Here is a 14,269-nt window from a genome sequence, read left to right as displayed (position 1 = left end):
AGCTCGACAAGTTCATTAACCGTATTAAAGTCCTAGGTCCTTTGTAAACTTATCACTTTAAAGTTAGATGAAGCTCTCTGCAAGAGCTACTTTCCAGTTGCTTATGTTCAAGATCATTCTTGACATCAGTAAGGTACACTTTTACCGACCAAATGACTAACATACAAACCAAGTAGTTTTGATAAAGCGGGAACAACATGTGTATACATTGCAAACGTTAAGTAGCCAAAACTTACTTGTTAGCTGATAACTAATGATTCCGGAGACATTACCCAACATAAGTACGAAGGCCTTAAATGCATCTTTCATCTCTATGATGATGATTTATTTGCAGATTATTGACCACGTTATCTCAATTCCAGTACAATACATACTATTGATACTACTACTTATTCTACGGCTGTGTGCCAGTACAGGGGAAATGTGCTGAGTTGAAAACATAATTACAGTGAGAATTAGGGCCTGGAGTGAAATTTCTCGAGAAAATTATACTAGAATTTGCACCAGAGCATTATTATTATTCACAAACACCTTATAGGTACACAAGTGTTGTGACGAAACCATTTCAGGTTTCTTCGGAAACGTAATAATACACAAGTTTCAATAATGTTAGCATATTTGAAAAAGAGAAAAAATAATGATAATAGAGTAATAAACCAGGTTCCGTGTAATTGAGTTAACTTTAAAGAAAGAGAGGGAGAAAATAAGGGAATAGAAATGAAGGAAGCACAAAACACGTCAATAGTTTGATAAGAGTGTTAGTGAACACAGGAAAAGAATAAACGACTATGTATGTATCGCCAAATCAGTAACAAAAATAACATTATTGTAGTAAGATATGACGATAGAATAAGTGTTTGTGCAGTCATGGCTTGGTGTGATACTATGGGAGTCTCAGTCAAGTGCGAAGGATAGCCAAATATCAATTATGTATATATAATCTAAATTACAACTCCGCCTGTAGCTCTTATAGGGTTACTGCCGGTCCCAAGCCCGGGTAAAGGAGGAGGGTTGGGCATGGGGTTAGCGTCCCCATCCCGTAGAAAACTAACTCGCTAAAAAAACGCTTACCAGAAAAAATAATCCAAACCATTTTAACTCTGCCCTGGGAGTTAGAAGGTCTTCATTTAGAAGAATTATGAAGCTTCATGGTGAAAGCCGAGTTCCTTCGGAAGCCACGAGGCCGATGCCCCTTCTAACAACCAGAGCAAAAATTTTTATTGGTACATGGAACGTTCGAACAATGTGGAAAACCGGGAAGACCAGTCAAATAGCAATGGAAATGAGGAGATACAACCTAGCAGTACTGGGAATCAGCGAAACCCATTGGACCCAAGCTGGACATAAAAGGCTAGCTACGGGAGAGATGCTGCTATACTCCGGTCACGAAAAGGACAATGCTCCACACACTCAGGGAGTCGCTCTAATGCTGTCCAAAGTAGCACGAAATGCACTTGTAGGATGGGAACCTCACGAATCCAGAATCATCAAAGCATCATTCAAAACAAAGAAGGAGGGGATCTTAATGAATATTATCCAATGTTATGCACCCACCAATGATAGCAACGACGAAATTAAAGATCAGTTCTACGAGCAACTGCAGTCAATCATTGAGAAATGCTGAAGAAAGGACCTCACCATTCTGATGGGAGATCTAAATGCCAAAGTCGGAATAGACAAAACTGGATATGAAGATATTATGGGACGACATGGACTGGGAGAAAGAAACGAAAATGGAGAAAGATTTGCAAATCTATGTGCATTCAACAAATTGGTCATAGGAGGCACAATATTTCCACACAAGCGTATACACAAGGCTACATGGATCTCACCGGACCACACTACAGAGAACCAAATAGATCATATTTGCATCAACAAAAAATTCCGAAGGACAATAGAAGATGTGAGAACCAGGAGAGGTGCTGACGTAGCTTCAGATCACCACCTAGTTGTAGCCAATTTAAAACTGAAGCTAAAAAAGAACTGGACAAGTGGACAAATAGCACTACAAAGGTTCAATACAGCCTTCCTTCGAGATACTGACAAACTCAATGAATTCAAGATAGCTCTCAACAACAGATTCCAAGCCTTACAAGATCTACTGAAAGAAGAAGAAACTACTATGGAGGACAACTGGAAAGGCATCAAGGAAGCATTAACTTCAACGTGTCAAGAGGTTCTCGGTCTAAAGAAATACCATCATAAGGAATGGGTCTCTATAGAAACACTGGACAAGATCAAAGAAAGGAAGAACAAGAAGACAGCAATTAACAACAGCCGAACACGAGCAGAGAAAGTCCAAGCACAAGCTGAATACATAGAAGCAAACAAACAAGTGAAGAAGAGCATTAGAGCCGACAAGAAGAAATACGTGGAAGAGCTAGCAACGACGGCAGAAAAAGCTGCTAGAGAAGGAAATATGAAACAGCTTCACGATACAACGAAGAAACTAGCAGGGAAATACAGTAAACCAGAGAGGCCGGTCAAAGACAAAGAAGGCAAGCCAATCACCGAAATTCAACAACAGCGTAACAGATGGGTAGAATACTTCGAGGAACTCCTGAATAGGCCGGCTCCAATGAATCCACCGGACATCGAAGCAGAGCACACACACCTTCCTATAGATGTCAACCCACCAACTACGGAAGAAATTAGAATGGCCGTCAGTCAAATCAAGAACGGGAAAGCAGCAGGACCCGACAATATACCAGCTGAAGCACTGAAATCAGACATCGAAGCAACCACAAGCATGCTTTATCTTCTATTCAAAAAGATTTGGGATGAGGAACAAGTGCCGATGGACTGGAAAGAAGGACACCTCGTCAAGATTCCAAAGAAAGGAGATCTGAGCAAATGTGAAAACTACAGAGGCATTACACTACTGTCAATACCAGGGAAAGTCTTCAACAGATTGTTGCCGAACCGGATGAAGGATGCAGTAGACGCCCAACTTCGAGATCAACAAGCTGGATTCCGTAAGGATCGGTCGTGCACAGACCAAATTGCAACACTACGGATCATCGTCGAACAATCAGTTGAGTGGAACTCATCACTATACATCAACTTCATTGATTATGAAAAGGCATTCGACAGTGTAGATAGGAGGACATTATGGAAACTTCTTCGACACCACGGAGTTCCTGAGAAGATTGTCAATATTATCCGGAACTCATACGACGGACTACAGTGCAAAGTAGTGCATGGAGGACAGCTGACAGATGCATTCCAAGTAAGGACCGGAGTCAGACAAGGCTGTTTACTCTCTCCCTTCCTCTTTCTTCTGGTGGTCGACTGGATTATGAAGACCTCGACATCTGAAGGAAAACACGGAATACAATGGACAGCTCAGGATCAATTAGACGATCTGGACTTCGCAGATGACCTAGCCCTCCTATCACGTACACACGAACAGATGCAGATGAAGACAGCCAGTGTAGCAGCAGTCTCTGCATCAGTAGGCCACAGCATACACAAAGGGAAAACCAAAGTCCTCAAATTCAAAGCGGAGAACAGCAATCCAATCACACTTGATGGCGAAACTCTGGAAGATGTAGAGTCCTTCACATATCTGGGAAGCATCATCGATGAACAAGGAGGATCCGATGCAGACGTAAAGGTGAGGATCGGCAAAGCAAGGGTTGCATTCCTACAATTGAAGAACATATGGAACTCAAAACAACTTTCAACCAATATCAAAGTGAGAATCTTCAATACGAACGTCAAGGCAGTTCTACTGTGTGGAGCTGAAACTTGGAGAACTACAACAACCACAATCAAGAAAGTACAAGTATTTATAAATAGCTGTCTACGCAAGATACTCAACATCCATTGGCCGGATACCATCAGCAATAGCCTTGTGTGGGAGAGAACAAACCAACTTCCAGCTGAAGAAGAAATTAGGAAAAGACGATGGAAATGGATAGGATATACATTACGCAAATCGTCAAACTGCATCACGAGGCAAGCCCTAACTTGGAGTCCTGAAGGGAAGCGAAAAAGAGGAAGGCCAAAGAACACATTGCGTCGGATAATAGAAGCAGATATGAAAAGGATGAATTACAACTGGACGGAGCTAGAAAGGATTGTCCAGGACAGGGTTGGATGGAGAATGCTGGTGAGTGGCCTATGCTCCTTCACGAGGAGTAACAGGCGTAAGTAAGTAAGTAATCTTAATTACAAACTTCGGAATCTTAAGATCAGCCTTTATTTAGAAGGAAAAGAGAGATAAATGAACACCTAGTGAAAGGGTTCAACCGTGATAGTAAGAGTGTAATAAATATCGACCTCTGAAGCAAACCATTAGTTTTAGATGAAAAAAACGTTTTTTTAGTCCACTCGGGTAACTGCACATAAATTTATGTAATAGGATACAGAGTAAAACTTGATATTAATATAAACTTCTGCACAGTAATAATTTAAAATAATTCTATGAGAGTAACAATTATTTGCAAATGATAGTCAAATTTCATATGATATATATATGGCGAAGATAAAATGGATCTGATAAGTTAATTTATTTAAGTGTAACATCAGATTATTTTTTTAGTCATAGACTTTGGATGTTTAGAAGGAATGAAAAGAGTGTCTGATGTGTCGAGGGACCAATTATAATAACAATGATCATAAATATGAACACAAGCGAATTTCAAATATTAAGATGAATAGAAAGATAAACGAGAAAAAGTTCAAAGGTTCTACTTTGCTTTTCGTCAATAAGATAGATGATGGACCTTGTTTGTGCAAATCATTATTGAACACACTAATATTCAATAAGTGACATAATCCACTTTCGGAAAGAAAATCACCAAGGAGACTTCTGAATCGGTGTGGTGTTTGAATGAACTAAACCAGACAGACCAGTCAAGGACCAAGAAGGGAAGACAATCACCTAGATTCAAGAATAGGGGAACGGATGAGTAGAATACTTCGAGGAGCTCTTGAATAGACCAGCTCCATTGAAACCGCTGGACATCGAAGCAACACACACAGATCTTCCTACAAATGTCACTCCATCAACGATGGGAGAAATCAGCATAACCGTCAAATAAATCAACATTTGGAAAACAGCAGGACCTGACAATATATCAGCTGAAACCGGACATAGAACCAACCGCCAGTATACTCCACGTCCTATTCAGGAAGATTTAGGAGGAACAACAGGTGCTACTGACAGACTGGAAATTAAGACAACTCACCAAGTCACCAAAGAAGGAAGATATGATCAACTGTAATAACTACAGGTACACCACTCTACTGTCGGTACGAGGAGACGTTTTCAATAGTGTTAACCGGACGAAAGGCTTAGTAGTCGTCCGACTTCGCGATCAACTGACTGGATTCTGTGGAGATTGGTCGATTACAGATCAAATCGTGACGCATAGTCGTTGAACAACCATATGAATGGATTTAGTCACTATACATCAACTTCCATTGTACGGGGCTGCAACGTGGAAAACTCTTACGACAATCATCAAAAAGGTGGAAGTATTTATAAACAGCTGTCTGCGCAAGAAAGTGAATGTCTGTTGACCGGAAATATCAGCAACAACCTACTGTTACAGAAAACAGACCGACTTCCAGCTGAAGAGGAAATTAGATTCTGGAGTGGGATAAGACATACATTACGGAAATCACCAAACTGCATCACGAGGCAAACCCTAACTTGGAATGCAGAAGGTGGACGGAAAGAGGAAGACTGAAATACATACTGCGTCACGAACTGGAAGCAAACATGAAAAGGATGAATAGCAACTGAAAGGTACCGCTCAGGACAGGGTTGGATGGAGAGTGTCGGTGAGTGGCCCGTGCTCCCTCACGAGGGACAACAGGCGCATGTTTGTATGTATGCAGAAGACGAGAATTAGTAACACACTGACAAGTCTCTTGCATCATGGAAAGTTTTGTCGTAGTGAATGTGTGTGAACACATCATCAGAATAAAGAGAAATAGTCCGACTACACTTCAGTATATAATCCAGGTTTTGTGTAGCTACACTCTGAGTAAACAAGTTGATGACATTCTGTCAAAATGATTTGAACTAAATTATAAGGTGGTCCTTAAGCGAAAGGTGATCTAGTAAAACACCGTGAAAAGCATTACTAAAAACGATGCATACGTAAATTCTAGTGACCGACCTGTGTCTATTCGCCGATTAATTTGGTTAAAAATGACAGCTTCAATGTAGACTATGAGTATTTTCTCATAAATCTGTGTTGAAAAAATGCTAGTTAGGTTTTCCCGTGATGAAACAACAGAACTCACCTGTAGTTGTCATCCTTCATTGACGTTTATAACGCAAGTGTCGCATAAATGAGCTTTTACTTTGCAGCGTCTAAAAGAGACAAGTAATGTCTTCCATATAGGTGTTTAAGCCTCGCAGCCCATGCATAAGTCGAATAGGTTCAGCCGGAAGAACGGAATTTCCGCTCTATCATGCTTGGCGAGCGATACAGAAATACCATCAGATTCACAATCACAGAACATTTCCACGAGTCAAAGCCTGCTTGATGTCAGTTTGATATCACTTAATACTAAATGTAAAATTGTTATTCCCGGGAACGTTTTTTTTAGTGGCTTTGACTTCCTTAGTGTAGCACCAAGAGAAGCAGTGGTCAATCTGTTCGAGTGCTTTAACAAAGCCATCTATAATGGCACCACGATATGTGAGGAATGTGGTTGCCGTAAAAGATTTGAATTTTTTTAGCGAATCGCTGATAGATCTTGGTTGCTGCTACTCACAGCTTTATTCATCAAAGCCGGAAGATGTTTGTTTTACAATGAATCCCTTTTGTCGTATACGTTAGGTGCACTTTGAAAAAAAATGTTATTATGTCAGTGTTACCTTGATTTTCTCAACAGAAAAAGACTAGGGTAACTGAGATGGACATAATATTCTGTATTTTTATTAATATCAGTGACTATGGAGAACTGTAGCCTACTTCGTCATTAATACTGCTGTAATGATAGACCTAACCCTGAAATTGTAGATTTGTTAAGATTCAACTGCCTAATCTATAAGATCTTATGTGGAAGTCACATCATTGTCTACACTGACTCATAGTATCGTAAAAATCACCATTATATGATGGCAAACACCATTAGGTTGGAGACAGAGCAATAAATTTAAAATGAATAAGAGAGATAAGTTACACAAGAATGATCACACCTGCAAGGCTGAGCCATGCCATCCGATTAATTGAATTTTGAATGAATGTTACAGCGTTCACCATTATTGACCTTCCCCTAGCGTTACATGTTGAAGATCTATTTTCCCAGTCATCTAATGTTATTCTTCGGGGATTGTGGTTAGAATCAATACTACTACACTACTGTCTCACCAGAATCAACGTGACGTTGGTTAAGTACCTTATCGAGTGAGATTGCTGCTCTCCATAGGTTACAAAATGAACAATTAAGGATGATAATAGTAAAAATGTATTCTCAAATAACAGTTTGTTACATGAGGTATGCCAGTTTACAGGCAAGATCAAATTTTTACAAATGATACAATATCCACTGTAGTAAATTACTCAGCTGGGTTGATAATTTAAAAGATATGAATGTAGATGGTTTTAATCAGTATCACAGTTGGCGCGCTTCATGAAAGTCTTACGAATGTGCAACTGATGGTCAAGGATAGATCCACTGAATGTGGGAGCTTCTAGAAACCCCAACCTTATGTCCCTTTGGAATATCCAAGGCTTTAAGGATGATGCAGGATGAAGTCACCCGTTCCATATCTCAAGGGGGCTGAAAGAGGGAGAAAGCGAAAGAAAGGACGAGAGGCAGAGTAGCCAATATTCATGAGGGAATGCTTAAGGTATGATTACTCAGTCTAATTTTCTTTTATTAAGGTATTTGTTAAGCAAGAGCATTTTAATAGGTTAAAGAAAATAAGTGTAAACAAGGTATGAGTGGACATACAACTGACAAATGGAGGCGATTCAGAAAGGAGCTGCGAGTATGGGATTATGTTTGGTTATAAAATATAATGCTAAAAACAGTATTGTGATATACTATGGGTAATGAAAAGCTGAAAGATAAATCAAAAAGAAGGCGACAGCAACTGGTCGGGAAATGTTCGATTTAATGTTTAACACGCTTAAAATGAAAACGCACATGAACATCATTTATACGTCAAGTCAGGCGGGATTATTACAATGAAGAACGATTTAGTATAGAGACATTGTGACAAGTCACAATAAAATGCATAGTAATATCATTTGGTTAATGGCTCAAGTTGTACGTAGTGTGATTAATTTGCGCTAAGAAATAGAGGAACCACAAGTATTGTAGAAATGTTGCTTTTTGTATTATTTGAAGTCTAAATTAGACATTCAGTTAACGGTCATATCGACATACTATCCGTACGAGTTGATTTCCGATTGCATCTTCATTAGTAGGTTAATTGAAAAAACAAAAGTATAATCGTGGAGAATGCCAATCAGTGTTCCCGTTAGTTTATTAAGTTTGATACGGTTTATTTGGTCACAGTGAGATTTTCTCGACCTCATTATTAATTAACCGTGGTAGAATTTAGTAATACTAGTAATACATATGAATTCTCACCAAAACTTTTTTCAATAACTGAAAAATGACAGTTATGTGAATATTGGTCAGATAGCTGACAGTAATTGGTTAAACATGAGAGTATTCGTGAGAGTGTAGTGTCAGTTATTATGCTAAGCTTATATACCTTATTCTAGTTTTCGGACATCCCATTCAATTCATCCTACATGAGCCATACTTTGACCTTGTTATTTATTCGCTTATCAATCTAGACTTTTTATATGAGCGTATATGTGTGTGCTCTCCTTATCCCATTAATCACATGTCTGTAGCTTTATTTTGTCTGACTATAAATATTGAGTAACTCTTGACTAAAAGGAAGTTGGCTTATCAGCCATCTCCACTGCTCATCATTTTTACTTGGCTTCACCGTGTGCTTGCTTGCTGTACGCTTGCGGAGTTTCATTGATCATTAACAATAAATTATCTCTACAACTGGTGTTCAGGCTTCTGAATAATCTCGAGCAAATCCGTAATTCTACTAGGAGATTTAGCCTGCATTTAATACTCGGTTAACGGGATATTATTTATTGGAGTCAGATATAGAGGACATTAGCCTTCAACATATTGGTGAGCCGCCGTTTCATCAAGAGACATGCTCTAGACTCAATGTTCTGATTTCCATTAAATCAATTTTTCATATTCATACCTACCGGCTGATGGTGCATACAAGTTAGTTGCAAGCATGGAGTTTATCATGAGACATAAAACGACTTATTTGAAATATAAAGATTAAAATTCGACGAAGCAAATGTGTCGTAAACATAGATGCTGTGGTATTGCACGATGCTTCCGGCCAAATTAATCCTTACAAGATGATAAACAGTGAGTGATGCTTATGTGATTATCAGGGAGAACATAAGTTGTAACCAAGGTGAGTACAAATTCCACCTCATGGCTACGATAATGTCTTAAACTTTAGCCAATATTGGGATAAATTCGAAATTGTTTTCAAATTGTAGTAATTTGCTCGACTGCACATTAATTTTCAAAGGAGGTCCACGCATCGAACTTTGAAGCTACCGACCAGTAGCACTTCTCTCTACACCCTCAAAAATTTTGGAGTCCCTGTTACGTGACGGCATACACGACTATTTGTTATCCTTATACTACTTTTCAACCAAAAACCGCGGTTCTATAAAGGTTTGTTTTTGTATAACCAACCTGCTTGCTGTGAAGGACAGATTGTTAGGATATTCGGAAAAATATACTAATAATTATCGTGCTATGTCTAATAGTGTCCTTGGACTTTAAATGGACATTCCCTATTGGTCAATGTTATTGCACTTGTTAAATATTGTACCAATTTTGTTTTCTATTTTATGGTACGATGTGGTTTGTTCGATTGGTATATAAACAGAGTATGTCTGAAATATAATGATTCATAACTCAGAGGCTGAGACTTGTGTTCTGGACTCAACTGTCTGGGCTAGACAGCGAAGCAGGGCCAATTGGGACTCTAGGTCGTCCTTACGTGTTTTACGTGTCATTGAATCGATCGATAGATACGCTGCTATCTAAGTCTGCAGTCACACGTTACAACACAGATGGACAACCATCCTTGATCACAAGGGGAAGGATGATGTCGTTTACCTTGACTTCAAATAATAAAAAAGACAACAGATCTCGATTATTTATCCACATCCTTACTTCGTACGGACGCTATTTTTCATGTTATCTCATACTGAATGTTGAAATGCTTTGTGTGTTTGAACAGGTAGTCTCCTGCTCCATTGTGACTGTCCTGTGATCAAAATAAAGACCTACTCACTACTAGTCTGATTTTTTCTGTCAGTAGAACGAGAGTTACTTTCAGGCACAAAGTTGGTGAGCTCTGTGTTGAACGCAAATTTAGTTTCGTTCTTTTAATAATACTAATATTTTTACTTAGTCGTACAAGTAGACCTTCTGATTATCCTTAACCAAAGTTTGATTCATATATTTATACATAGTTTTGTTATCTCAAAGTACTCGTGTTGTAGTGATAATTTCGCCTCGTTCTTATTATATTACTACACTAGTCATATGCCTCGTGTCAGACTCCATGCAAACCCAAAACCTGGAAGGGTTTTCACTAATGAAGATAGACACTATTATGACTACGAAAATCCGACTCCCAGAACTTGATCACAATGACGCTGAGTTGTAATTTGCCGAATTCAAATATCAGGTATTGTTTATCGTTCATATCCAAGTGCCTTGCTGCTCCTCAATTTCTTTTTTTCAGAATCATGCTCTGAGAGCACAGATATGGAACTTCTGACATCTGGAACAAACTAAACGCACGTGTTTCCTCAAGGTCGTAGTTCACACCAAGCGCTCTACAAGTCTACTTTATAACAACTATAAACTTATAAGTTGCGTTGCATAAATACTTAGCACGACCAAAATCCTAACACAACGATGTGGAGATCGAATCTGGTGTATAATGTGGACGCGATGCCACTTTGGAGAATATTCTGAAGATTAATCAATAGATCTGAAGGAATGAACTGACATTCACTTTTATAGACTATATTTATTTAACATACATACCGTGAAACAATAAATGTTGTAACTTGTAGATCATGCCTGTATAAATGGCGTGTACCTGCTTTTGCAGAAATATATTATATTATTTCACATGACACATCAAATCTGAAGGAATTCGCTATAGAGACTTATGTTCTCTCCGCCCTCCAAAGAAGCCCGTTAATTGGTTTTAAGTCCACCATCACAGAAATGCACTTTCTTAAGAAGAGAGATAGTGAACCGTTTATCATTATCAGACGGTCAAATAATCTAAAGGTTTTTCCAAGGAGAAGCATTGGTCGATATGTCGCCGTCAACTTATTTACGTCACCTCCAAGACTTAATGGGTGACAACACTGTGGGTAAAGCAGTCCAAAAACAAAGTTTGACACAAGCTCTCCCATGATACTGTAGTGGTATTGAACCCTAACCACACAACTTTTAGAGCCGAGCATATTATTACTGAAAAGAATTACATTCAACAGTTGACTCCAAGAGAATGTTAACTATGGAGGAATCGAGTAGAATAATTAATTCCCCTTCATCGGATGGTATAACTCAGCCTTGCAGGTGTGATCACACTAGTCTAACTTATCTTTCTTTATCCATCTTAAATTTATTGCTCTGTCTCCAACCTAATGGTGTTTGCCATCATATATTGGTGATTGTTACGATATTATGAGTCAGTGTAGACAATGAATCTTAACATATCGATAATTTTAGGATTAGGTCTATTATTACAGCAGTACCAATGACGAAGCAGATCATAATTGTACATTGGTAAGCCCGACTAAAATAACACAGCCCATTAATAATCCACATTTTTACTACAACTTTCTCAATAGATTTTTACCTACGTTAACCCATTATTCTACTAGTCCTCCGATTAATATTCAAGTGTATTATCACATTGTACTATTCATTAGTACTCATAACATACTAGCTCGATTGATAATAATAACAGGTCATCTATATTATTCACTAGCTAGGATGGTTCATTAACAGGCTTTAATAGCATTTACATGCTTTGGTGAAATAAACTTGTTAGAACATCAAGCTCAAGCTCAACCGACAAATCGTACCAGAAAGGTACCCATTGCCGTATATCCAAGGTTTTACAGACGGTTTGCAGAGTGTAAACATATTTATAGAATTGACGGTAAAGGAATATCGTAATATTTCATGCAATTGGTTCCCTTTATGAATTTAAATAGAGAAAGAACAAACGTTGATGCAGAATAGTATGAATTCATATTATTTCGAGGATTCTCATGATCTGCTTACAAACCAAAATTGTGATAGAATTTTTTTACATGGAGATAGTGTGAAACAATTGACATAAATGAGTGTAAATAACTGGATTACAATAATAACTATATATATATGCTAGAAACAGGTCAGAGGTAAAAAAGGGGGTTAATTGAAGTTGGGTGGTTTAATAGTTTAGTGAAGTTCATAAATTGTGTGATAATTAGAGAGATTAATGGAATCGAATAATGATAAGGTAGATTACTTAATAATAATTATATAGGGTTTGGAAAGTTAAGATAATTTAAGAGGATCAGGTGGTGGAAATGTGTGAATAAAATTTTAGTTTAAGAATTAGGTAATTGGGGAGAGTATAAGATATCTTAGAATAAGTAAATGAATAAAATAACCAAATAACCAAAACACAAAAAACAAACGGAACCAAAAGAGATTACCAGGGTAGTGATAAGTTTATTAAAGTCTCTTTTTGAATACATAAATCCGGTTTCAGGTTCTTAATTGCAATGGCTTCAGCAAAGCGAAGAGTGGTAGTACTTCTTTGTCTATTGATAATTTTAAACGCGTGCAGAATATCGACGGCATACCCGGTGTCAAGTAGATGCCGAGCTATTGCATTGCTAAAAACTTTAGTCCCTCGCAGCGTCAAGTTCTTTGAAATAAGCTCAGAAGAACTCTCCGCTTTGCTGAAGCCATTGCAATTAAGAAACTGAAACCGGATTTATGCATGAGATTTGTTGATTGCCAGTTCCGATTTACAATCACATGAACAGTATGTAAGAGCAGTGTTAAAACGGCTTGATGAAAACGGAACGAACATTTAACAAGGTAAGTACGTTTTGGGTGTTCAAACCTCAGAGTTTCTCGAGCACACAATAAGCCCAGAAAGGATTACACAGATCAAAGAAGAAGTGGATACCATCAGACAATACCCCATACTTAGTTCTCTAACACAACATGGAAATTGTTTAGGTCTAATAAAATTTTATCGCAGATGCATACGCGGTTATGCATAACTAATGTAACTTTAGCGGATTCACTTGGGAGAAAAGCGAAAGTAGATCTGATTCGACTACAAAGTTGGAAGGATGACAACGGACTTATCTTCAACGCTTTAAAGTGTAAAATAGTCCATCTGAGACATGTCGCAGACTACAGCTACAACGTAGACAACTCTACTCTAAAGGTGTCCTAAGTTGAAAATGATCTAGGAGTGCCTTACGTTAGCTGCGACCAAAATGCCTTCCGAAGGGACCTTGCACTGGTAACGTTAAAGCGCATTTTCAGCCAGATCGATAGAACTTTCAAGATAATCCTAAGCGGCTTTCTTCGTCCTAATTTAGAGTACGGGGACAAAGTATTTCCTCCTTCACCCCAAAGGGACAAGGACACTCTGGAACGTATCCAACGGCTAGCCACGAAATCACCACGGGGACCCAAATTCAAGCTTTATGAAGAGCGCCTCCAATCACTGAACCTTTGCTCATTAGAGTACAGGCGTCTTATAGGTAACCTGATGACTTCCAGCATCCTAACCACTTCTGGACATCCCCTTAAACACTTATTTAAGCCCATTCTCAACACAAACTTTAGGGGTAACACCCAAAAACTAGAGACACAACACAGAATAACGGACTGTATATATACCTAAGAGTAGTCAAATGCTGAGATTTACTGCCAGCTGAGCCAGTCCAATCGACTTTAAAGGAGTTCTTTGAGAGAAAACTCGATATATTCTTAAGCATTAGGAATATTATCTTACTATGATTTACCAACTCTTCATTTTTCTTCTTTTACCGATAATGCACCTAGGTTCATGCCTGGAGGTATTGGTGATCCACTGTTGCTAGATACGGAAGCCCGTTAAGCGAAAGCTTCTTCTATTCCGTTCAAAAACCACTTGAATTATTTTAAACATTTGAAC

Source organism: Schistosoma haematobium, chromosome 2 (assembly GCF_000699445.3).
Source record: "Schistosoma haematobium chromosome 2, whole genome shotgun sequence".
NCBI lineage: Eukaryota > Metazoa > Platyhelminthes > Trematoda > Strigeidida > Schistosomatidae > Schistosoma > Schistosoma haematobium.
The sequence above is the reverse complement of the archived record's forward strand: the minus strand, read 5'-3'. Positions refer to the sequence as shown.